The sequence below is a fragment of the Ornithodoros turicata genome, chromosome 5 (assembly GCF_037126465.1).
Source record: "Ornithodoros turicata isolate Travis chromosome 5, ASM3712646v1, whole genome shotgun sequence".
Taxonomy (NCBI): domain Eukaryota; kingdom Metazoa; phylum Arthropoda; class Arachnida; order Ixodida; family Argasidae; genus Ornithodoros; species Ornithodoros turicata.
Window position 1 is genome coordinate 57899934 of NC_088205.1, and position 26965 is coordinate 57926898.

At 44.2% G+C, this 26965-nt stretch overlaps 1 long non-coding RNA gene across 1 annotated transcript; it reads right to left on the reverse strand.

Annotated features, from left to right (window-relative positions):
- LOC135394501 (uncharacterized) lies at positions 1–24960 on the reverse strand. Its single transcript, XR_010422921.1, has 3 exons — positions 24831–24960; positions 19872–19978; positions 1–469 (listed from the first exon to the last, which is right to left on the reverse strand). It is a non-coding gene; the product is annotated as an uncharacterized LOC135394501 (long non-coding RNA).
- Between the last annotated feature and the right edge of the window lie 2005 nt (positions 24961–26965).

Here is a 26965-nt window from a genome sequence, read left to right on the forward strand (position 1 = left end):
TGTCATAAACTTCACGTTTATTCGCATATCTTCAGTCAACGTCCTGGCGACGTTCCTGTGACGTTCAACCAATGCCCAAAATCTCGTATACTGGATCTTTCATGGGTATTCAAGGGATCTCCAGGCTTTTCCGCCATTCAAATGTCCAAAGCGAGATATCCTGCAGACATACCTAGGACATCTGTGATTTACTCGATAAAATAGAAACGCGAATGTCGTTTCGGGACATCCCACAGATATTGGATGGATGTCCAGATATTCAGGACGTTCAGGAGTGCTTGGCCAACGAGCTCGTTTCTTGGTACAGATCTGCCGCCTGGACGACGGCTTGCCAAACCTTCCAAAGAACACACGCGGTCCTCAGGATGTCCTCAAAGTGTCATCACGTCCTCGTCCGTGATGGGATAAACGGAGGAAGTCCACAGGCTGTCATCATAGGAGCTTCCAGTGATTGTCATTTGCGTACATCCTGCGATCGTCAACCGGAGGTTAAGCACAGGAGAAGTAAATTATTTTAATACTGCGTTGTGCATTTTAATATCTGCTAGCAGTAATCAAGTTCCCGATTTATTTATCATTACCCAATACATGAAAGAAGGAGTGCTCATGCATACATTCAAAAAAAAAATACGAACGAAAATATAAAATAAAAACAGATATACGGGTGCAAATACTGATCGTCGGATTTTAAAGGAATCCGTCCATGTGCTGCGTTTGACGCGCAGTAAAATACAGTTTGCTCGACCTTTCACTGCGGTCTTATTGTATTGCATGAGTGTCCGCAAAGGGTCCCTGGCAGGAGGTTGCACAGAGCATTTTATTTCCGAAGACACAAAAAATAATAGCGTTTCACTGCTCAAGATTCACTTATGATGCATGCCTCAAACCAAAGCAGTAAGAAACACGGACACTACCTTACATCGATTTAATACTCCAAGGAATTTTTCACTTCATTGTTGGTTATATGCGAAATCAAGTTAAACTTAGGAACCTCACCCTTTGTTTTGACTGAGATGCGAAGAGGACTTCTGAATCTGCTGAAGTTCGGAAGACAAGCAATAAGTTGTATCTGTTCTGTCTTGGAAAGGAAATGCTGCTGCATCATATGCCTTTCTAAGGGTCTTAGTGGCCTACGGGCCTTTTATATCTCTCTCTTTTTTGCTTTTTAAACTATGACACCCATTGTTTGTGATGAGAAATACGCTGAACAATACAGATGAGAAACCACGAATGGTAGCTGGTGACCAAGGTTGAAAATATATAAAAAAACACAAACGCTGACTAGGTGCTGCAAATGTGCCCTCGCTTCCCAAAATAAATAATTCACTAAGGTATCTGCTTTCTCCCAGAATTGTACTAGCTGCGTCATTTGGTAGCTCCCACAGGAGGCCCTGAGGATATGAAGGGGAGTGTCACTTTGTCACATTTCTGACAAATTGAGGACCTGGTAGGGAAGTCCTGGGGATGTTATCCCTATCCGCTGATGACTTTCCTCGGACGTACACAGGAGGTCATTGTGTTCTTGGGGCTCGTTCTGCCAATCAGTATGCAACATTGTGCCAACGTTGGCTGGCCGAAAGAGTCGTTGGCCAACTGTCATCGGACTTTTTGCCAACCGTCCAAGCGTCTTTTCTTCGGCTGCATTCTTTTCGAGCTTGTTTGCAGTGCAGGCCAACATTGGTCCGTCTTTATTACGCCAATCTCTCAACAGCACGCCCCCAACACGTTGCATAATGTTCTCGGCCCAACGTCGTTCGCCAACCACCGCTGTGAGCGACATCAGACCAATCTTGCTGCAAGGTGCAGTGGCCGACTAAGTCGCTTGCCGACCAAAAACCGACCACTGGCCGATCGTTGGCAGTCGGCAATTTCCACTTGGGACACCACGAATGTGGGCGTGGGTTCGGATTCCACTCCTGACACCATGTCGGGGACGTAGACCCACGAGTGCCAACGACATCAGAGAGAGTTTAATCCCTTTCAAGTTCTTTTTATAGCCAATGTCACAGCACAGGTTGCCAACTCCAAACCTGTCAAAACAAACAATGGGCAGCGCCCTCTACACTAGTGTGGCTAGTGCTAAGTAGTAAGCACTGACCACATGTATCCGGAAGCGCATAGGCGGTCTGGACACCATTAAATTAGCAATTAGAGCTAATTAGGACCCCCACAGTAATCAGCATACTCCATTCCCAGACAGAACACTACCTCCTGCGGACGTCTGAAATAGATCCCAACGTCCACGTCCTGAAATGGATGTCAGGTGGACATCTCTGGGAGCTACAAGAATGGACGTCCCTAGCCGTACATCCGCAGGACATACCGTAACGGCCCTTTGAAAACTTGTCTGAATAGGGTCCCTGACGGGATGTTACATGGAGCATTATCAAAGGAGAGGAAGAAACATGGCAAGGTGGTAGCACACTATGTTGCCGAAACGTTGCCCCAATGTTTCCTACAAACGTTGCCTAAACGTCGCTAATGTCCTCTTCAGGCCACGTTCCAGTAACGTTGCTAGAAAATGTTCTTACAACATTGCTGCAACATGACAACTACAACATGCCACAAAAGGGCAAACGTTATGACGACATTTATGTAACATTGGCAAGAGGTTGGCGGAGGTATTTGTGCGCAATTTCTTTCTTTCTTTTGTTTTTCTTTTTTATGCGTCGGAACACAGATGCATGCTGACTGCAAGCACTTGTACGCCACTGGCAGCCGACTTGAGTTCCGCAAATCTCTGCATCACTTACTGGGGTAGGGCTATAGGGGGACCGCTTGGGTATCCCGTTTGGATATAGAGGTACTGTTACCAACCAGTAGCCTCTATTTACGAATATGATGGAGCATATACTAAAATGCAAAGTGTTGGGGTATGCCCGTTAAGTGTAGCAGGGCGTGCAACGTTTGCAACGGTGACCAGGAGGCGTCTTTGAAGTTAGTCCTTGCATCTGCAAGAGTCAAGTGTACTCAACAACATTTTTGATATCCCTCCCTGTCATATAGTGTGTTTTTAATTCAGACTTTCGTATCTAATGTGATTACCTACTGTTTGGAGGTGTAAAACCGGTAGGTTTCCTCCGTGGGTAAGAGTATTACGCAGTGTTATGTTGCTGGAAAGTCAATACACAACGTTCACGAAACGTAAGATTCACAATGTTGCTCCAACGTTGCTCTGCAATGTTGCATGAACATTGGTGAGAGTCAACTAACGTTGGTCCATTTCTGACAATGCTGCAGGAACGTCCGGCCGCAACGTTGCTTAAACGTTGCCCTGCCATGTTGCTTGAACATTGCTGAATGTCAAGTAATGTTGGTCCACTTTTGATAATGTTGCAGGAACGTTGTGAAATGTTGATAAACGTTGCCCCACATTGGACAACATTCGCAACATTGCTGCAACATCGAGGCCACAATATGTGCTACTAGGGTAGCGGCGTAACTGTATGCCTCAAATCAAAAGCACTAAGAAACGCAGATGTTATTGTCATAGTTAGTTAATACGCCAAGCAATTCTTCATTCCAGTGTTATTGGTATACGCAATCACATTAAACTTAAACACCTCACCCTCTAGTTTGACTTGCAAGCAAACAGGACTCTCGAATTTGTGGAAGCTCGCGAGACAAGGAATACAGTCAACCCTCGATTTATGAACCTTCGATTTATGAATTCCCTTATTTTATGAACACGAGCACGAGGAACCAAACTTTTTACATACAATTTTCATTCGTTTTATGCATCTCGATATTCGAATAATGAATGCAATTTCTTGGAACCAACTAGGAGTTGTCCAGCGTTTCTGCCCTCAATTTATGAACGGATTGTTCCAAGGTCAACAGAAACCTTCAAAGGGGTTATTCTGTGGTCTTATGAGCGATGCTGAACGGACAAAACTTTTTTCAGGTATTGCACCCTCGGTCCTTAACCCCTGGAAATCCGAACAACAAACGGGCTTTCCGGAGTCGCACAAAGGGCGACCAAGTGTTCCTGACCTCAATTCATCAATAAGGTGGCCGCTGTCACCCGGAGATAAATAAACGAAGGTTAAAAATCCCGGAGGAAATAGGGGACCAGTCGAGTGCGAATGTCTGACATCTCTACTTTCTAAGATTGACACAGCGCAAGGCATGGTCCAAAGCAATTTAGTATTGAATAATAAACGGAGTGTGAATGTGCTAGCAGCAGCAGACATGGTTGAAAGCAAAATTACACAATATATTGCATTATAAACACTCTCTTAACTCGGAAATACTGTTCCGTTTGCTCGATAGTACTCACTTAACGGAATTTTCAATTTATGAAACCCTCGATTTATGAACGATATTTCGGGGAACCGAGGGTGTTCATAAATCGAGGGTTGACTGTATATAGTATCTGTTTTCGCTTTGGAAAGGCATGCCAGTGCCTTTCTAAGTGATGTGGGTGGTTCCAAGTTCTCATATATCCACGTCATTATTTTTGCTTTTTAAAACCTCGTGCTCTTTGTCTGTAACGGAAGTATGAGAAACAAACAAACAGGAGCAACAAAGAAAGAAAGATGCAGTTCCCGAAGCTCAAACAGAATGGCATTAAATACGCCTACGGGCCTCGTAAGAATCTGTCCATTTACGCAGCAGCTCAATAAAACAGTATGAATAATAATGACAATATGCAGGACCTTGAGCATATACACAAGTAAGTCTGTGCAACGTCCGGGCATCTCCGTGTAACATCCTGTGAGGACAAACAACGGATGTTTGTGGGAAGTCCAAACCGTGGCCACTCGGAGATGTGAGGGATATCCATCGGAAAAATTTTTGTCTTCCAGGGAGATCCGAATTTCCGGGAAAGGATGTCCCCAGGAACACCATTTTGTTCCATTTGGGTTGAATCACCACACTAATTCCCTAATTGGGCAGCATCTAACTCATGTCCAGACCACCCTGCATGTTTCTGGATACTCGTCGTCATAAAAAGAAAAAAATTGATTGAAATAGAGTGGAGAGAAGCAATTTATTCAAAAATTAACGATGCCATGTCGAAGAAACCGCTCCGGAACGGCCGAGTGACCAGCGACCGCCATGTTGCTTGTTGACGACCGGTAGTTGCAGAGATCGACCACAGGTGGCCACCTAGTCATCTCACCAGATGGCACCACCACCGTAGCTCTATGCGAGAAGGGCAGGGAACAACAAAATACCATGACCATCTCTATAATACACGACCATAACACTCGCACCTAGCCCCAGCGCCACTGATGTAGTTTCGCCAAGCGGCCGCCAAGCGTTTGTGGCGCTGAACACAGGACCCTCGGCAGACGACGCATGCTATGTGGATACCGTTGTTGCCGTCATTCGCGTGTGGTTTTTGCTATTTTTCACGCGGTGGACTGTGTGTGTCTCCAGTGCATGGTTTGTGGATGGTGCAGACGTGATGGTGTACTGCACCGTCCCACTTTGCAAGCCAAAGAAAGCAGTGTCGAACACAAGTATTTCATTCCACGAGTTCCACTCAAATGCTGTCTTACGGGAGAAGTGGCTCGAAATATATCGCTGCGTCTTGACACAAGTAACTTCATTGCGAATTGCGATTGTTTCATTTCATATAGGGTGCACTTTATCGATGGCAGTGTGTACCATAAATAGTTTTATCTAATATAGCTAAGTACCTTTTACGCATCTCTCTCTGAAAAAAACGAATAATGAACCGTGGCCTCCGACCAGGGGTGGACATAAATGCATTTTTTGAGTATTTAAATATAAATACAAAATACTTTGTTGAAAGAGGTGTTTAAATACTCTTCATAAATACTTTTCGATAGGAGTATTTAAATATAAATATACAGTATTTAAATGCCGTAACTAGTACCATAAATACTGTGATGAAGATGTCATCTGGAATTACAGAAATAACGATGAACATAACAACATGTCAGCAAGGAAAAATAGCATTTATTTGTTAGATTATCACGGTAATTTTAATATTAGAAGTTCTTAACTGTATCACTTAGGATTCTTGTGTTCGGCCATACAATCAGATTCGCAAAGGAGAACAGCATCTTCACTGGTGCCGATGAGCAAAGGCTTGCATTAAATTTGATGAAGATGCTTCGTACAACAAAGTAATCAGCCGCGACCATTGTCTCCAACAACTGGCCCAACACACAAGGTGCTGCTGCCAAGTTTATGTGTACGATGTACGGCACATCGTGCGCGAGTTTCACAGTTCTACATGCCACCTACGCATCAGAGCACAGCTTATTTCTGAGTATTTAGATTCAGAACTCTTAGCTCTACATGAACAGAGAACCTGCGACAATACACAAACATGTACGCACGAAGAATTAACCACAAGGACCACTCATATTGCACACAGCTGAGCTACAACAGGCGCTCTTCTGGGTCCCGCAAGTAGCGCCTCTAGCGGGCGCTCCGCGCGTAAATACGGCACTTCCGCTACTGGCGCAGACGGAAGTCCCATACGCGAACGGGCGAGTGTTATGGTCGTATATTGTATAGATGGTCGTGCAAAATACTAGCGCCGGGTAAAAATTGCAACAAGAAAGACACTGCTAAACAAGTCTAAACATGCGAGAGCGTGTACAAAGCACTGGGAAAAAGGCCTAACCGTTACTACAAATGCTAAACATGTGACAGCAAGGAGAAAAGGCTTAAGGCTCAACCCTGCATGAGTGAACATTGCTACGAAACTCGAGGGCTAACACAAGATCCCCGACAACACAGAAAGGTCCTGCGATCGTCCCCAGGATGTCGACCCCTGACGACGATGACATCCTCAGGAAGTTATCAACTGGTCCTCCCAGTGTTACCTCCATGTTAAAATGGGACTCACGGTCATATCACCTGCACATCCTCATGGTGTCAACCTGGAACTCTCGCAGGACCTTGTGAGGACGACTTCACCTGCACCCACCTGTACCTCATTTTTCTGCCTATAATATATATCCCTATATTTATACGAAACCAGACGCAGTCCTGATAACTTCTCTTTTTCCATACATCTTCCGCAATACAACCTCACTCTTTGTTTCTAGTACAATTTTTAACGGACAATGAGCGCAGTGGCTTAAAGAGAAAGCAGAGAGAAACGTAAAAGACGCAAAAAAATCTTGTCAGGGGCACGAAGTCCGAGAAACCCACTCCGAAAGGTACTAGAATTATCTTCCGAAGCGAAAACAGACACTGTTTATTGCTTATAACGCGATCCTCCGTACATTCGAGAGTCCTGCTCGCCTGTGACACATAACGAATGGTAAGCTATCCATGTTTCTTTCGATTATGCAAAGAAAGAATACTCAAATTGAGGAATTGATTGAAGTATTAGGTCCACATCAACACAAAGTCTATGTTTCTTACTCCTTTTGGTTTAAGACGTTCAGGTAGGAGCTTTGAAAGTCAAAAGCAGTGCGACAGAATCGCGCGTTTCTCTCCATTCCACGAGTAATGCGCTCCATTCATCATAGACAGTCATCCTTTTTAGATGTAGAGAATTTTACCCTGGACCATCCTTTATTTCAGAAAAATGTCAATCAGGTCCCAGGATCGGCCCAAAAAAGAAAAATGTGTTTAGAAAGTCTGAACAGGTAATCTAAACAAAGCAATATTTCTCGTCCCGGTAGCTACCCACAGGTACGGGCACAGGACGTACCTGAATGACTCTTCACGGACAGTCCGAGAGTGTTATCCTCAGGACGTCCTGAGGATAACCTCAAAGGACGATGACACGACACTGTGGGGACGTCCTGAGGACCGCATGTGTTGTTTGGGATGGAAACAGCAACTCTGAAGGCGCTGCTAAACAAGTCTCGACAGCACGGAGGACACACACATCGGGGGAAAAGGCTTAAAGGGATCGATTAGGCCTAACCGCGCAACAGCTGACACAAGATGACAACCACAAAAAGCTAGCCGCAGAGTGAACACCACTAAACGTGCGACAGCACAGAGGAAAGGCTTTAGACGCACGACACTACGAAATTCAACGGCGTGGAAGTCACTGCCAAACAAGTCCAGCCATGCGGGAAAAGGCCTCACTGCTGCGGCAAATGCTAAACATGCGACAGCACGGAGAAAAGGCTTAACACGAGCATGGTAAAAATGTGTCAACATCGGGAAAAACACTTCTGACGGCACGCTCCCCAATTAGTGTCGTGATTCAATGGAAGATGCTGATGACTGTGGGGGGTCCTGATTATGTCTAATTAGTAATTTAATGGTGTCCAGACCACCTGTTTGTTTCCGGATACTTGGGGTCAGTGCTTACTACTGTGGTAACCAGAAAACATTTTGGAGGTTCTATGGGCAAGTTACATGTGGAAAGAGGATTCTGCCATCCTTTACTCTATCAAATGAGGGGTTCTGAACCCCTATCCCCCTCCCCCTATGCCCCTGTTGGCTATGCTATGCTAAATCTGCTGTAACATCACTGAACAAAAATGTAAAACAACTATGCGTTGTCTCAAAGATGCAAGGAGTTCAAATGGGTGCCGCCATGGCAAAGCGAACCACTGCAGAAATGCAAATAAGAACAACATTTCTGGAACCTGATGTTCTAATAGCTATCGTAGAACGTGAAGAAAAAACAATGTACAAGTTTCCGGCGATGCAGAACCAAAAATAACAAAGACGGTTAAGAGCATCAACTGTTTACTATATACATAAAAACAAGACTTTCGTGCAGTAGGCTGCACTTCTTCAGGTTCAACCTGAAGAAGTGCATCCTACTGCACGAAAGTCTTGTTTTTATGTATATAGTAAACAGTTGATGCTCTTAACCGTCTTTGTTCTAATAGCTACTGGGAATTCAGAAGATCAAACTATGCATGAGAATAACTAGCACAATCACAAATGTTTGGGTATTCATGTGTCTTGCCTCAGCAATATTGCCCTGCTGGAAATAGTCCAATTCAAACTAGACCAGAAATCTCATTCGGTTTAAATTAATATCACGTTCACAATTCTCATTGAAAGTGACCAAAATTTCTTGTTCCGAATCGACAATTTAGGAATTTAGTGGGTTCCAATGAGAAATCATTGTAAATGTCAATGTGAGTGAAGTGGAACCGTGCTCAGTTGCACCCATTGGAAGCCAGCCTAGCTTCCCATTGGCCAAATGTACAGCAGCAAGTATTTTCCCACTTGAGTGCGGCCAACAACGGCAAGCTACCTCGACACCCCCCCCCCCCCCCCCCATTGAAGTCACATTGAATGTCTCGTTGCACTTTTTGAATGTGCAGTGACTATTCTGTTGCATCAGAAAGCATGTTTTCGCTGTAAAAATGAATTACAGAAAATACCGTTCATGCTTGAACATTTATTCTTAATATATAAAAATACAGTAGATGTGAAAAAAATTGCAAGTGCCAGATACAAAGGTAAAAGTTATTTGTGATGTTTTTTATCAGAGCTAATATTCACCAAACGGTTGAAACTCGCTAGCAAGACACAGTAAACACCAATAATGGAAACCTAAATGAGCACTTACATGTTGTGAAAACATTCTGCCCATCATCAACACACACGACATAAATCCACAATGAGCAAGTTCATGGAGATGTATCCATACGTCCAAACAGTGCTGACAAAAAAAAAAGAAAAAAAGGTGACATAATGCTTTTCTGTGCTTCGTAGGAGATTTCTAATCCTGTCCATCTTGACATTCTTGCGTGACAATTAAGGCCATCCAGCTTCGTTGAGATTCCGTTTTGACAGCCTGCTGACAAATGCCGGCGCCCCTATGCCAGCCGCGTCGTACGAGGTAACCTTCAAGTAATAACATTTCGAAAGATAAAGCAAAAGGTGCTGGAACAGCAGCATGTCAACGTAAGTGAGCATCAAAATATATTACATACCGATGCACACAGCGCGGGTGGCATCACATTGACTGCATTATCCTCTGATCAACGGCCTCTAGTGCCTGCGAGCAGGAGTAAAAACATGCAGAGCGGCGTTGAAAAACCGGGAATGCTTGACAAATCGACTACTAACCTTAGACACGGATAAAATCCTCGAAATCAAGCACGAATGAGGCCGAATGCTTGTGAGCGAACGCACACATCCTAACGCTCCAACATTTTGTGAGAGACTGCTTAATCCGTCGACCGTTGACGGAGAACGCGTCCACATACATCCACTGAATCTTGTACGGAATGCATTAAAAATAGCTTACAGTAAGAGGTGTAATACCAAATTTACCATGGCACATGTACTTCTGAGCATAATATGTTCACAAACATTTGAAATAACGCAAACTACTTTCAGCTCGCACGAGCCACTATGGGTGCGTTCCAAAACCTACTCGAGTCAACTCGGGAGTAGCGCTCTACCCGAAGCGCCGTTCCAAAACCGGGTCGAGTAACTCGATGACGTCACTACCCGCGTTCCAAAACAAGGTAGAGTAAGGAGAGAGTTAACTCGATTCAACTCTCCTCCGAAGGCCGGTCAGTGAAGGTTCGCCCGAGTAATGACGTCATGCTTTTGTCGTCTGCTGTTTTCCGCGAAAGCGCGGCATCGAAACCAGCTGAACGTGTGGTTGTCAAAAAGCCTCGACCTCCACGACGGGTTATCAATACACAACTGGACACCGAAATGGCAACACTCTTCCTATGCGGATTGTGCGACATGGTTTTTGAGTACCAGGCGAACGCCCAAAGACATGCGAGCAGGATACATTTCCCAGGAAAAAGTGAGTCTCGCTGGTGCGCTTTTCTATTTTGTCTCCATGTACGTTGCTTTTCCATTATCTATTTAGCATATGTTCACTAACAGCTGCCCTGCAATGTTTCACTGCCTTGTAGTCACGTGGTCCTTGTAAAGGTGGAGCTCTATGTGAAACGTTCAAAACTATATTAGGAGCAAGGGCTATTACTGTCCAGCATTATTATTATTATTACTTTTGTGTGCGTGTGTTGGAAATGGGATTTTAAATGAAATTTTACTTTTCTTCCTTTACCTTCACAGTTGTAAGATGGTTTGTCGGTACGTTCGTGTGAACAGGTTTCAGATAAAATATGTACTACCATAGGCGCAGGCTAGCTGGTGGATAAATGCTTGGGTGGAACTTGGCTAAATTCTGAGCTGTGGAAGGAAGGGACAACACGACAGAACTCTGTCACGAATTTCCCGTCTTTTCGCCCAAGCTCAGACTTCTTTCAAGATAAATGAAGCATCCCAAGCAGCACAATGTACTGAAAGTCGAGTGCAATAGGGGTGGACGGTATGTGTCTTATCAATGTTCTTTAGTTTCATCAGTCTGTTCAAGGCCTTCCACCTACCCGTCCACCCCTATTGCACTCGACTTTCAGTACACTTTGCTGCTTGGGATGTTTTGTTTCAGCCGTTCAGCTCATATTCGACTCCGACGCCGCGGACATTTCCGTGACCCAAACCACGTCCGCACCACTACCTCAGTTCCAGGATTCTAACCGGCAGCTTCCACCTTTTGTATTTTTCATCTTCTGTCGTCTTGGTGTTACCATTTCTCTTTTTTTTTATTTCTTTTTACTACGAAATGCAACGGGATGTATCCACTATATGCATTTGGGGTAGCTAATGGTACGTGAAAACTCCCATCCCACAAAAAAATAACAAATAAATCACGACAATGCCAGTTGCTTTTCCCTTTCATTCTCCAATAGAGGGGCTTAAAGGAGCAGTCTAGAGGCCCACAACTTTGTTTCTGTTTTTGGTCAGTATGGAATGTTAGGCGGCCGAAAACAGTTTTCCCACAATCAGTGCAACCGTAGCTAAATTGGGACGCCTGCAATAGCTCCCCGAACCTCCCGCGCGCGAAACACTCTCCTTCGCCTTCACGATAGGCACGTGATGAGCGCCACCACACACGTCACTATGTGACGCAAGTGGTGAGGACGCTCCTCATTGGACTTGGGATCACATGATCGAGGTGAGCAACATCGCCCAGGCCGGAGCGTCTGCTACTGCTTCGGAGACGCCATGCGTTCTCCGGCTTCGTGATGTCCGAAACGGAGGGTTTGAAGGCTGTCCACGACACGACCACGATTTTTTCGGACCGCAGGCACCACGGGAAGAACGAGTGGTGCAGCCCGAAATTAACTGCGTTTGTACAGCAAAAACCCCGTGCTTCTCGACAGTGTGTAGCCTGTCCGACAGTTTTCACCGCCCAGTTGCTTCAGTGGCTAACAGGTGGCGCCACAATACCGCCGCCATCGCTAGCTTTCTGCTGCTGTGAATTCTGAGATTGCACAGAAGCCACGGATATATTACTCTTGTGATCGTAATCTTATTTTCTCAAGCTGCGTATATGCTTCTTTTTTTTTTAAGAAAACGTGATATATAAATCATATAAATAATAGAAGTCAACAAGAAGCAGCTCGCAATGTTCGTAGCAGACGGTTTTTCCTACGAACGAATGAGGGGCTCTCTACCACGAACGTCACACTAGAGTGGGTGTGGTCTGCAGTTGGAGCGCTCCGGCCTGTCACCGCGGCAGCGATTTTCCAAATTAATTGCACCGTGGTGATACAACTTTGGACAGAAATATTTTGTGGGAATGCTTTTCACATACTGCTTTACAAGATGACAACAGTTTTGGGTCATGTTAGATACCACTTTAATGCTCCTTTAAGAATAATTCTGCAGTGTCTTGGAAGAAATAGTACCAGACAAGGAATCTCTGAATGTAACTGCAACAAGTAACTATACATACACAAAGTGCTGAAAAAGCCAAATGCCCACTGGGCCGACAAGACAGAGTGCAACTATATCTGACGGGGCATGGTGACTCCCGTAAACAGCTCACAATACATTCCCAGTCGTCGTTATCGTCGTCTCTGTAAAATAAATCTGACGCGCGCGAGATGAGAGCGGTGATGACACCGGCCTCCATCTTAACTCGGTCGGTGTCCCCCATGCGTTCCCAAAGCTACTCGACCGGGTGCGTACTCTGTGGTCACATGGTACAACTCGGTCATGTGACCTACTCGACTCGAGGGTTTGTTTTGGAACGCACCCTATGTGGTGCGGCAGGGAAATGTATTACGACGCGCCCTCTTGGCGACATCGCGGTCGACAGTCCGTTCACCTCCTCAGTCGATTTGTTCAGAATAAATTTTAATTTCAAATTTTTATTCAAATTTCACTTGTAATATTTTTGATGCAGTTCGTGTCCTGGAATTTCATTTGTGTGAATTTGTTCGAATTAGTTCATCCTCAACACGAATGTACAGCGTTCTTCCTAATCAAATCTTATTACTTAATTTGAGTGTGATGATGTATCGTTGGTCACCATTACGCTCGTTCCATTAGCAACTGACTTCTTCATTATTGTAGTGGTGGTAACGCAACATGTTGGATCCCATTAATTCAATTGGAAAGCATTTTCTCGTTGATACACATAAGGCCAGTTCCTCATTCCTTCTATTGGCGCAGTCGGTAATACCCAACACGCCGGATCCCATTAAATCAATTGTAAATCAACATTTCTTATTGACGCCCACTAAACCAATTTGTTGAATTTGTTCCTTGCTTCGTTGATGTGGTCTTCGCCACACAACACGGTGGAGCCGGGTTCCGCGAAGGCAGCTTTCCTGCTTAACTTCCAATTCAGTCAATGAGAAAGAGTCGGCTTTCACACATTGAACGAATTGTCAGTCTGATTTCTCGTTGAATCCCATTAAAATTTCTTAGAGAAACGAATGAGATTGTGCCTACTATTTCCAGCAGGGTGAGTTCCAATGTACACTTGATTGCATTTATTTAGCATTTGTGACAAGAGAGGCAAAAGTCCTCAAGGTACTGCAAATCTATATTGTAAATCTACTCAGTATAGGCCAGTCCCAGACAACCACAACAAAATTTATATGTCCAAACAATATTCGGAGATTGCCAAAGCAAGCATTCCATGTGAGGGCATTTTGGGTAACATCCACAAGGATATGTCCAAAAATGCACCGAGAACACCGCAGTCGGGCCTTTCACTCTTCTGGGGGAGGAAATGTTTAAGGGCAAGTGGGGTTCGTGCTGGCAGTAGTCACATGACACTTTTAGAGCCGGAAGACGAATGGCGATGAAGCCACGTCCCAGACAACACGTATCGTCGCAGGGACGTCCCAAAAACGTCCCTACGTCCTTCGTCCCACCGGGGACATTCAAAGCACATCCATCGGACGTGCGTTCGTAAGACGTCCTACACGCGGCCCCGGAGGCACGTAAACGGGAGTACGGGAATGGTTGTCGGAGAAGGGGGTGTGTGAGAGAGGGAAGCGGTGGTAGCGCAATCTATGCAGAGCTGTGCAAATGTATGCAAGGCAAACGCTGCTTAGCTCCGCCCCAGTCGTTTGAACCAGAGAGCTATCGGGACTCATGAGGTAGTGTTCCAGCAATGTGCGAGTGCAGCAAGTTCCAGCAATGTGCAGTAAGTGCATATGTTGAGTCCTTTGCTATACGTTACGTTGTACACTGTTGCATTGTTGAACACTGGCCACTTCAAATGAAGCGAATACAACGCTTTCTGTCTTGGTGTGGGCTGTGACGCACATCACCCAGGCGTTCCTTCACAAGAAGCTGCTATAACTGCCATGAAGAAATGTAGGCAAACAGTTCATCGTCAGTAAAGCGGGCAGTTCAAGAAAGCCTATCTCGCATTCACCCGTCATCAAGTCCTCCACACGATTTCACCCTCAGTGTACCTCTTCAAGATGAACCTCGTTTTGTGTCCATAGATGATGTTGACATTGATTGCTTCGTCTCAGTATGGTTCTAGAGTGTCAACGCTATTGCCCTTACCTTCCCGCGGCAATCGCTCTGCATTTGATGATACGGCAGTGGAATTAGGGTTTTCACATTTCAAGAGAGCGAGGAAAGTTGAGCGGTAGCTAGTGTTTCTTCGCTGCCAAGCTTCGAAGAACAACTGAAAGCCTGGGCGCTCGAATCGACGGTTACACATTTGGACCTAACTAAACTTTTGAAAGTATTACGGATGATTCCCTGTTTTTGTGAGCTTCCAGTGTGTGCGAGGACCTGCAACGAACTCCCTGTGCTGCTTCTGGGGTAGAGCAGGTGGAGGATGAAACGTATTGTCAGTTATTGTAAAATGGTACACATTTCATTCATGCAGAAACGTGCCTTCAGTTTTGTATAAAACTACTTTGCAAAGTACTATCACAGTATAGCAACAGTATCTTTCTGTATTTTTTTAGATTTGTTGTGCAATATAATTGAAGGTTAATTATATTCAGTGCAGAATTGTACTCAATGATTTCTGAAGTGTAGAATGGGCATAGAAGGTGGCTTACAGATCTGATATGTATTTTCTAAATGACTAAGCAAGCTACTGCCGCCAAATACCGCGCACAGGTTCAGCGTCAGGCCGGGTAACCCACAAACGCAAACTGCATTTATGGAGCTTTTGTCTTTTTACTGTAAAGTGCTATAGGGTGATTTCATGCCGAATCAGGCAGGGTGGTCCGGTCGACCTCTCCCATTTTTTTCTTTCAAACATATATTGAAGCCTTGTCCCTAGGAGGCAGATTGGCACTGAAAGTAGTTGAAAGTAATTGGTGGTTATTTTTTACTGAATTATGATTCAGATGTGGGCATTTTGAGCACTGCGCTTCCTACGAAGTTTGACGCCGCGTATCTTCATAACTATTTAACATATTCAGCTTATTTATTTTTTACATATTGTCAGGGGTGAGTACACTTGCATCCTAAGTTCTGAAGATTCTAAGGTTTGCCTTTGTGGAGATAAAAAATCGCAAAGTTCCCTGATTTGTAAAATATGGTACGTTTTGGAACCTCACTAGTCGTCTCCCAATTGTGATACCCGAAGGTAATCTGCATAATTGTATTCGTCTCGAAATGCCCTTTCTTCTCATAGCGAGTACATCGAATTATGATTTGGGGCAACGCATCCAACAGTTTTTTTGTGAGGGGTGTCTACCGAAAATGCGTAAATTCGACAGAGCGCAGCCCAACCATCCCCACTCGTGACAACTTTCATATTACTCACAAACGTCCTTCATGACGACTCAAAATAACACATAAAAAAATTTGCTTCAGAGATGGGCCAAGTTGTTCGCATAACGCAACGTCATTCGCAGCGTAACTTCGACCATCTCTGAAGCAATTTTTTTATGTGCTGTTTTGAGTCGTCATGAAGAACGTTTGTGAGTAAAATGAACCATGTCACGAGTGGGAAGATGGGGGATGCGCGCTTTTTTTACGCATTTTCGGTAGACACACCTCATAAAAAGACTGTTGGGCGCGTTGCCCCAAATCACAATAAGATGTACTCACTATAAGAAGAAAGGGCATTTTGAGATTCTTCGATTCGGGCATTCGATTTCCCTTCGGTGCAGATTACTTTCTGGGATCACAATTGGGAGGCGACAAGTGAGGTTCCCAGAACGTACCATATTTTACAAATGAGGCAACTTTGCGATTTTTTATCTCCTCTCAGGCAAACCTTAGAATCCTCAGAACTTAGGATGCAATGCTATCCACCCCTGACAATATGTGAAAAAAAATCAGCTGAATATGTTAAATAGTTATGAAAATACGGTGCGTCAAACTTCGTAGGAAGCGTAATGGTTGAAATATCCAAATCTGAATGATAATTCATTAAAAAATGACCACCAATTATTTTCAACTACTTTCAGCACCAATATGCCTCATAGGGACAAGGCTTTAATGTATGTTTGAAAAAAAAATTAGAGAGTTCGACCGGACCACCCTACCTGATTCGGCGTGAAATCACCCTGTAATATGGATGAAGACACACACAAAAAAAAATGAAGTGGGAGGAGCTTCCCGGCATACGTCCCATGGAGAGCTGGAACACGTCCGAACGGCATCGCGCAGTTACGTCCGCTGAACGTCTCTGTGATGTACTTCAGTGTTGCATTCGCACGTTTTTGGGATTTCTGGAGGATTGAATTCGGACGTCCCAGGGATGTCCCCAACGTCCCCCGATTGACGTCCCCGGATGTGTTTCGGATTCGTTTGTGTTGTCTGGATACGAAGCCCAGTCAAGACGCAGTTCAGTTAGTTGAAAGTGATGTGAAACCCCGGGAATAGACGGGGCTGCTGGACTACTTCATTAATTAAGTGCGACGCAAGGTTTCTTCTTTTGTACAAATAAGTATGCCATACTATACCGTATACATAATGCAATGGTATAGAACCTTTGAAAGCAAATGCAGGCTGTTTACATAATGGCGTGACCACAATTGCTCAGAGTACGAATTTTTAAACAATCTTGTCCCGCTTGGATTGCTTATAGAAATGCTATCGGAGAAATACTGCGTCATTATGAGGTAAAACCAGTGCATGTTGACGCCAGGGTAATAACGTGGTAACTAACACAGAAGTTAATTGCGTTCCCCGATTGAACGCGATAGGTGAGAATTGGACACGCACAACGAACGCACTATACATGAACGCGAGCGCTGTTTGGATTAGAGATCTCCAGTACACACGTGACGCTTGTTGTAGTGTGGTCTGTGTGGCGATGATAGCAAGTTAATCCCCAAATATACCTCTCTTGTAGGCCTCCGAGAAGTAAACGTTTCGAGATAGAGAGCGTCGTCCAGTCCTACCTACGACATGCAAATCGAGTGTAATTGGAAGTTTGTAATTTTTGTCGATTACCAGAGTAAATAAAGTTTGCCAGAGAATTACACACTGACTCAGTAATTGGCTGACTTTTTATTTTATTTGACTCATCATTTGTCTTCATATGTGTGCACGTCTGCGTGGCGATCGAAGAAACGCAGTGTAATTTCACACGGATGTGCGGAACGTCTGGAACTTGTGCACAGTACACTATATATGTAAAATTTTGGAACACTGTCTGGTGGGGTGGACACATCAAATAATGGTAGGTGCATTGAGGGTAATTAATATCCAAGTGATATATTCTCGGGATATTCCTGGGAATGTCCAAAGGGGTACCACGGGGACAGCATGTGCCTACCCAGGGACATTTCTGGAATGCAGGTGGGATATTGAATATCCATAGAGGAATATCCCTGAGACGTTTACGGGATGACATTTTGTTGTCTGGGGTTAGATCACACAACTTGGTTGATTCATTTTATAAAGCTTTGTTTCACACCTCAAGGGAACTTAGCTCTTTGGTAACCTTGGTGAGCGAAAAACGCAGTTGAGGTCCAGTTTCGCATATTGTTACTAGTCTCGTTGATCATTAACAATACATCGTTCTAAAATAGATAATAAATTCCAGCTGGACACCATATGAATGAGCCTCTTGGTTTGTAGTTCATTGGAGCGGCTCCCTGCTGGAAGATGTCTAATAAGAGACGGGTGACAGGCTGTTCTGTGCACCTCCCAGTGTGTGTGCCTGCTTCTGTTTGCTGCTAGGGTGTCGCTCCAATGAAGAAATGCAACAACCCGGTGTTCCGTAAACGTTTGTCCCAAGCTGTACGAATATTGATGCACAGATGGTGTGAAGAAATCAATAGCAGAAGTGCAGTTTTCAAAAGCAGCTTTGCAACCAGATTCCAAGAGTGTGCGAAGCAGCAAGAAATACACCCAGCCAGAAGATTTCTGCTGAATTCATGCTTAAGGGCCTCCACATCTATATCATGAACGCAGCATTGTCATGTGACAACACCCCTAATCAACACACTGTCATCCCAGGGATATCCTAAGACCATTATGCATGGACGGGGGTGACATCTCCAGGACGGTGAATCTGATCCTTAAATCATCCTCAACATGTCATTTTGGCACTATATAGCGTCCCCATGGTATCCTCAGATCATCCACAGATCCTACATGAGGACAACTTGAGAACAGTGCTAGAGCATTTCTAGGATGCACCATTTTTTTTAATATTCATATTAGTATGCACACTTATAAAATAGCCCTACTCATCAGAGAACCCATATCAATGTTTTTTATTGCACAGAAAACAGTTGCATGTTCACTCCATAGATCTTGGTTAACTGCCACAATAATTCTGGCTGTTCCTTTCTAGTACATTCCATAACAGACAATAAGCGCAACGATTTTAAAAGAAAGCAGAGAGAAATATAAAAGACACAGAGAAAAGTCCGAGAAACCCACTCCGTAAGGTAATAATATACATATATATGTATTGGCATCATCGTGGAAGACCAGCCAGGTAATAAAATTCTCTTCCGAAGCAAAAACAGATACTATTTATTACTTATTACCCGACCCTGCGTAAATTCGAGAACCATGCTCGTCTGTGACACAAAACAAAGGGTGAGCTGTCCATCTTTCCTTTGATTACGCAAAGAAGAAATACTAAAAGCGAGGAATTGATTGAAGTATTAGCTCTGTATCACTGCAAAGTCTATGTTTCTTACTCCTTTTGGTTTGAGACATTCAGGTAGGACTTTCGAAAGTCAAAAGCAGTGTGACAGAATCGCGGGTTTCTGTCTTTTCCACGAGAAATGCTCCGTGTATCATAGACAGTCATTCTTTTCAGAGGCAGATAACTTTACGCTGGACCACCCTTTATTTCAGAAGAATGTCAATCGGGTCCAAGGATCGGCCCAATGATAATTGATAATTGGGTGTTTACGTCGCGAGACAACTGAGATCATGAGCGACGCCACAGCGGTCGGTCTGTGGATTGGTTTTGCACACCTGAGGGTTCTTTAACGTGCGATGAAAGCTCATCACACGGCACCCCGTATTTAACGTCCCTCGCGGAAGACGGCGTGTCTAAGCAACTTGTACCCTGCTACCAAGTTGCTGGCGTCGTCGGCCGGGTTCGCATCCGCGATTTGGATCGGCCCAAAAGAACAAAACAAATGTGTTTAAGGAGCCTGAGCAGGTAAACTAAAAAACTAATATTTCTCGTCCCGCTATGTACCCACATGGACTGGCACAGGACGTACCTGAATGACTCTTCACAGACAGTTCACGAATGTCATCCTCAGGACGTTGTGGAAATGCACCTCGAAGGACGAGGACACGATGATACTCTGGGGACATCCTGAGGACCCTGTGTGTTATTGGGGACATGACAGTCCATTAATGCTTAGAACATGCATTAAGTTTACACCTCTGGTTACGCGTGAAACAATGAATCTTTCAACGACCAATCATTTTCGAAATTGTAAAACATTAGAAAGAGTTGATCAACATCGCAGTAAACCACAAACATCTAATGGACATCCAGAGGATGGTACAACGTGGATATTTTGGATGTCTAGTAGACATTCAGGTATGTCCAGCTAACGTGGAATGGATGTACTATATGGATCGTCGGAAGCTCATTCATAACTGTATAAATGCATGTCCTCTGGATGTAACAGCTGGACATTTGTCACATCCAATGGACGTGCTTGTGAGGCATTGCAACGTCTAATATACGTCCTATCAATGTTCCTACCGAATTAACATACGACAATATATAGACCGGATTGCAAATCTACATTTTCAGCTATTTTGTGTGCATGAACAGCGCAAATGCCGTAGCTGTGGCCGTACCCCACGCGACACGGCTTCTTCATTTCTCAGTTCCTATTGGCGTACTGGATGGAACATATACTAAAATACCAATAGTTGCGGGATGTTTGGTAAGTGTACTGGGGGCCGAAAACGTTTGTAACAGTGACGAGCCCAGTAAACTATATATGTCTCAGAAACGTCCACACGATATCCCAGTTGGGATTTTGGGATATCCCAGGGACTAGGCTGAATAGCCTGTTGACGTCTCTGGGACAGACAGAGGACCCGTATTTCTTCTGCATTTGCTGATCCAGGGAAGGTTCCAGGAATGTCTCTCAGGGATGTTTGGACATATACGGGACATATACAGGACGTATTATTATTATTATTATTATTGTATTTTGTTTTTTTTTGTTGCAATTTTTACTTATGCTACAGAAAATACTACTCTGCAACACAGAGCCTCGTATCAACGAACTCTTGTTTATTGAACACAAACCATGTACACCGATCTTACATGCACTGTAAAAAACGCTGTTTCTAATAGTACAAAATATGATATTACAACATAAATAGGCTAATTATTTACAATATAGGGTGATACTGATAAGACGCATAATAAGACGATAATGGTCACAATAATAATAATCACGTGATTGCTAGTTTGATAAATTGTTTATAACCTTTTTATGCAAAAAAATTAAATTGTCACGCATTCTGAGAATGCTGGAAATGGCTGCTATTGACACAAGAAATCCTTGCAATGTAAAGAAATGTCATTGTTGTGATATTCGAAGTATATCCACAGAATATTCACTGGGGGATATTTGTGACGTCTCATGGTGGATATACAGCGGACGTTGTGAGGATACACATGACATCTGTGACGTGTGAGACCAATTCGGGAGGTCTGTGGGATATTGATGGTTTGCTGGGAGGATGTGTTTCTGCAAATAATATGTACGTCTGCAATGAGTCAAACTGTCCGCTAACACTTCTGATATTTCTTCCTGACAAATATTGTGTTTGTAATTCAGGCTATTGTCTATGATGAGGTTAGCCCCTGAGTGGAGCTGTCAAACTGACAGGTTTCCTGTGTTGGTGGAAGAGTGCTACGTATTGCAGAGAGCAGGACGCGAACAAATGGAAAAACTTGCTTTTACTTGTTCTCCAATTTCTCACGTTCTCGCAAGATAGATTCGCTTTCTTCTAGCGCTATACGTAAAAGTTACTATTGAATTGATAGTCGAAACAACGTTTCGTAAACGTTCGTCTATATTATCGTACGTTAATCCGGTAGGAACATCGATTAGACGTATATTATACGTCGCAATGCCTCACAAACACGTCCACTGGACATGACAAATGTCCAGCAGGTACATGCAGAGGACATGCATTTATACAGTTATGGACGAGCTTCCGACGATCCATGGAACATCCATGGAATGTAATGTGGATATATCTGGATATCTACTACCCAGTAAACCACGAACGTCTAAGGGACATCTAGAGGATGGTACATGGATGTTTTGGATATCTAGTAGACATCCGGCTGTGTCCAGCTAACGTGGAATGGATGTACTATGGATCGTCGGAAGCTCATCTATAACTGTATTTATAGATATCTTCTGGATGTAACAGCTGGACATTTGCACATCCAGTGGAGGTGCTTGTGAGGCATTGCGACGTCTAATGTACGTCCTGTCGATGTTCCTACTGGATTAACATACGACAATATATATAGACATGATTACAAATCTACTTTTTCAGCTATTTTGTGTGCATGAACAGCGCAAATGCCGTAGCCGCGGCCGTACCCCACTCGACACGGCTTGGGCATTTCTCAGTAGCCTCTGTTGGCGTACTGGATGGAACATATACTAAAATACGAGTAGTTGCAGGATGTTTGTTAAGTGTAGTGGGGCCGAAAACGTTTGTAACGGTGACGAGGATGTGTTTCTGCAATTAACTCGTACGTCTGCAATGAGTCAAACTGCCCGCTAACATTTCTGATATTCCTTGCTAACAAATATTGTGTTTGTAATTCAGGCTATTGTCTATGATGAGGTTACCTACTGAGTGGAGCTGTCAAACCGACAGGTTTTCTCTGTTGGTGGAAGAGTGCTACATAGATACTTTGCAGAGAGCAGGACGCGAACAAATGGAAAAACTTGCTTTTACTTGTTCTCCAATTTCTAACGTTCTCGCAAGATAGATTCGCTTTCTTCTAGCACTATACGTAAAAATTACTATTCAATGGATAGTCGAAACAACGTTTCGTAAACGTACATGTATATTATTGTATGTTAATCCGGTAGGAACATTGACTGGACGTATATTAGACGTCTTAATGCCTCATGAGCAGGTCCACCGGATGTGACAAATGTCCAGCTGTTACATCCAGAGGATATCCATTTATACAGTTATGGATGAGCTTCCGACGATCCATAGTACATCCATTCCACGTTAGCTGGACATATCCGGATGTCTACTAGACATCCCAAATGTCCTAGATGTTTCGATCTTTCTGGTATGTCTAATAGACGTTTGTGGTTTACTGGGATGGCTCATGTCTTGTGCCACCTCAAACGAATTGGAGAGGGTTACCAGGCTTGTATGCATGAAACGGATGACTTAACAATAAACCCTTTTTCACCATACCCCAAAAAATCCTTAACTCCACACAACTGTGGGCTCGAGCCACATGAACAGTAGTAAGCACTGACCACGAATATCTGGAAACACACAGGGGGTCTGGACACCATTAAATTAGCAATTAGAGCTAATTAGGACCCCCCACAGTAATTGGGACCTTCCAGGGAGTCACCACACCAATTGGGGAGCTAACTCGTGTCCACACCACACTGCATGTTTCCGGATACTCGTGGTCATAAAAAGTAAAAACAAGAGATAGAAATACGTTGTGCAAGTGCAACTCTATGCATGAGAGGAGGCAGTGAGAGGGAAGAGGGAGGGCGTCGCCGTAGCCAGTGGGGCTTTCCGAGTGGAGTAACCGGGAGAGGAGATATGCGCAGAATGCTCGGTTACTTGCAGAGCATATAGCGTGTAGAGAAACAATTTATTCGAAAATCACCGATGCCATGTCGAAGAACCCGCTCCAGAATGGCCAAATGACCAGCGACTGCTATATTGCTTGTTGACGGCCGGTAGTTGCAAAGATTGACGACAGGTGGCCACCTAGTTGCAAGGCATCACATGAGATGGTGCCACCATCATAGCCCTCCCAGTAAACCAGAAATATCCCAGGTAGGTCCCTCAAAGGTCTCACACATAGCATATGTCTACCACGTCTATGCGACATTACCTGTACGTCCACAATGTGACTTCGAAAAGCATCTTACTTTCTATATTCCTGGGACATCTGGTAGATGTAAAAAGAAAAGAGCAAGCGCGCGTTATTTTTCAGAGTCATCTACGATACGTGGCCCTCAGTGGCACGACGTAAACAAAAGGGAAAGTTTTTGGGTTTACTACTTTATTACCAAGTAATCACATTATAGCCAGTAGCTTGAGTTAAAAACACAATATTTGCCAGGATGGGGTGTCAGGAACGTTTGCAGATATACGCTGACGTTGTTTGCGGACTTACAAAGCTAACTGCAAAGACGTTGTCACCGTTGCAAACGTGATACGCCATGCTACACTTGATGAACATACTTCAACAATTTGTATTTCAGTATATGCTGGCTCTGGTATCCCTTGAAATCCGCGTACGCTGTGGAGGGGCCAAAAAGAGAGCCCGCGTCTTAAATGGTGAAAGGCGAAAGCACATTTATTACAGCGCGGTCTGCCTTCGTCTTGGATTATGGCCGAAAGGTCGCTGGGCTGCCATTTACCATACTACAATACGCGTATGTGCCAAAAAAAAAACTGGACGTAATGGCGCCTTGAAATAAAACATTGTTACACATCTTGTGAGAATATGCAAGAAAGACAGAGAACAACAAAATACTAATGGTGGATAAAAATCGCAACAAGAAAGACATTGCTAAACAAGTCTAAACATGTGAGAAAACACATACAAAACATTCGAGAAAAGGCCTAACCGCTACTCCAAATGCCAAACATGCGACAGCTCACAGAAAGGGCTTAAGGGACCGATTAGGCCTAACTGCATCATCACCGCAAAACAGCTAACACAAGATGACAACCACAAAATGCTAGTAGCAGGGTGAACACCGCTAAATGTCTGACAGCACGGAGAAAAGGCTTAGGAAGCACAACGCTACGAAACTCAACGACGTGGAACTCACTGTCAAACAAGTGCAGTCATGCGTGGCTACGGCAAATGCTAAACATGCGACAGAACAGAGAAAAAGCCTAACACAAGCACGGTAAAAATGCGCAAACATCGGGAAAAACCGCTACAGCAAATAACTCACCTTTCTCCCGCGGCGATGCAGCATCCGCACCCATCGACAGCCAAGCCTCAACTGATGAGGCGTGGCTGCAGTGGAGCGACCGACTGCACGTCCTCTGGCAGCGCAGCCAGAGGGCAGCCAGCGATCACCCCTCACACGCTCACTGCACTGCCAAGTTTCTGTTTCGCTCTCTCCTTTCTCTGCGCGCGCGCTCCTAGCGGGAACGGGTTACTTCTCTGTTTCGGTTTTGCTCTCATTTCTTTGCACGGGCTTATTTGAAAATGCTCTATAAAAGGAGTGCACACTGCGCTCATGTCATCATTCCGACCAATACGTGGAAAACGTCATGTGTGGTTTATTCGCCTGCGTTTCTCGTCGTCGCCAGGAAAAGACAAAAAACGAAGAACTTCGCAAATTTATTTGCAGTATCATGAAGGAAGCTTTTCAAGTCCACCGCCTAGAATGGCTGCAAGCACGTCAACAAATCTGCTACGACAAGATGGAAACGCTCGACCACATCTTTTTCAACAGTAGTCATTTTAGAACTATACCCTACAATGCCAGTTATGTAGTCCTGCAAAGCGCCTTCCAAAAACCACATGAAGGAACGAAACTCTCATATTTCAGACCTAGAGGGAAAAACAGCAGGGCGAAATGTGTCGAATAGCAGCCTTATTGTGGCGCCGCCGCAGTCGTGTATGGAATGAAGAAAGTAAAATATGACAGCAGCCCCTACGTTACGTCATTATTTACGTCACCTCAAAAGTGACAATCCTGCATGAAAACATTTGTCATAAAGCGCCTTCCAAAAACCACGTGGAAGAACGAAACGCACATATTTCCCATCGACAGGGAAAAAGTGGAGAACGAAATGTGTCGAGTGGTGGGTTTACTGTGGCGCCACCGCAGTCGCGTACAGAACAAAGGAAGTTAAATATGACAGTAGCCGCTACGTTAAGCCATGCTATTATTTACGTCAGCTGAAAAGCGACAATCCTGCATACAAACATTTGTCCTAGAGCGCATTCCAAAAACCACGTGGAAGAATGAAACTCATATTTATTCCACCGCAGTCGCGTACAGAACAAAGGAAGTTAAATATGACAGTAGCCGCTACGTTAAGCCATGCTATTATTTACGTCAGCTGAAAAGTGACAATCCAGCATGAAAACATTTGTCATAAAGCGCCTTCCAAAAACCATGTGGAAGAACGAAACGCTCATATTTCCGATCTAGAGGGAAAAAGTGGAGGTCGAAATGTGTCAAGTGGTGGGTTTACTGTGGCGCCACCGCAGTCGCTTACAGAATGAAGATAGTAAGATATGACAGAAGCCGCTACGTTAAGCCATGTTATTATTTACGTCAGCTGAAAAGCAACAATCCTGCATACAAACATTTGTCCTAGAGCGCCTTCTAAAAACCACGTGGAAGAACGAAACTCTCATATTTCCGATCTAGAGGGAAAAAGTGGAGGTCGAAATGTGTCGAGTGGTGGGTTTACAGTGGCGTCGCCGCCGTCGCGTACGGAACGAAGAAAGTAAAATATGACAGCAGCCGCTACGTTAAGACATGTTATTATTTACGTCAGCTGAAAAGCGACAATCCTGCATACAAATATTTGTCCTAGAGCGCATTCCAAAAACCACCTGAAAGAATGAAACTCATTTCCGATCAAGAGGGAAAAAGTGGAGGACGAAATGTGTCGAACAGTGGGCTTATTGTGGTACCGCTGTAGTCGTGTATGGAAGAAAGTAAAATATGACAGCAGCAGCTATGTTGTTATTTACGTCAGCTGAAAACCGACAATCTTGCATGGAAACATTTGTCCTAAAACGCCTTCCAAAAACCACGTGGAAGAACGAAACTCATATTTGCAATCTAGAGGGAAAAAGAGGAGGACGAAATGTGTCTACTGGTGGGTTTATTGTGGCGCCGCCGCAGTCACTTACAGAATGAAGAAAGTAAAATATGACAGCAGCCGCTACGTTAAGCCATGTTATTATTTACATCAGCTGAAAAGCGACAATCCTGCATAGAAACATTTGCATAAAGCGCCTTCCAAAACACACGTGGAAGAACAAAACTCCCATATTTCCGATCTAGAGGGAAAAAGTGGAGGACGAAATGTGTCGAGTGGTGGGTTTACTGTGGCGCCG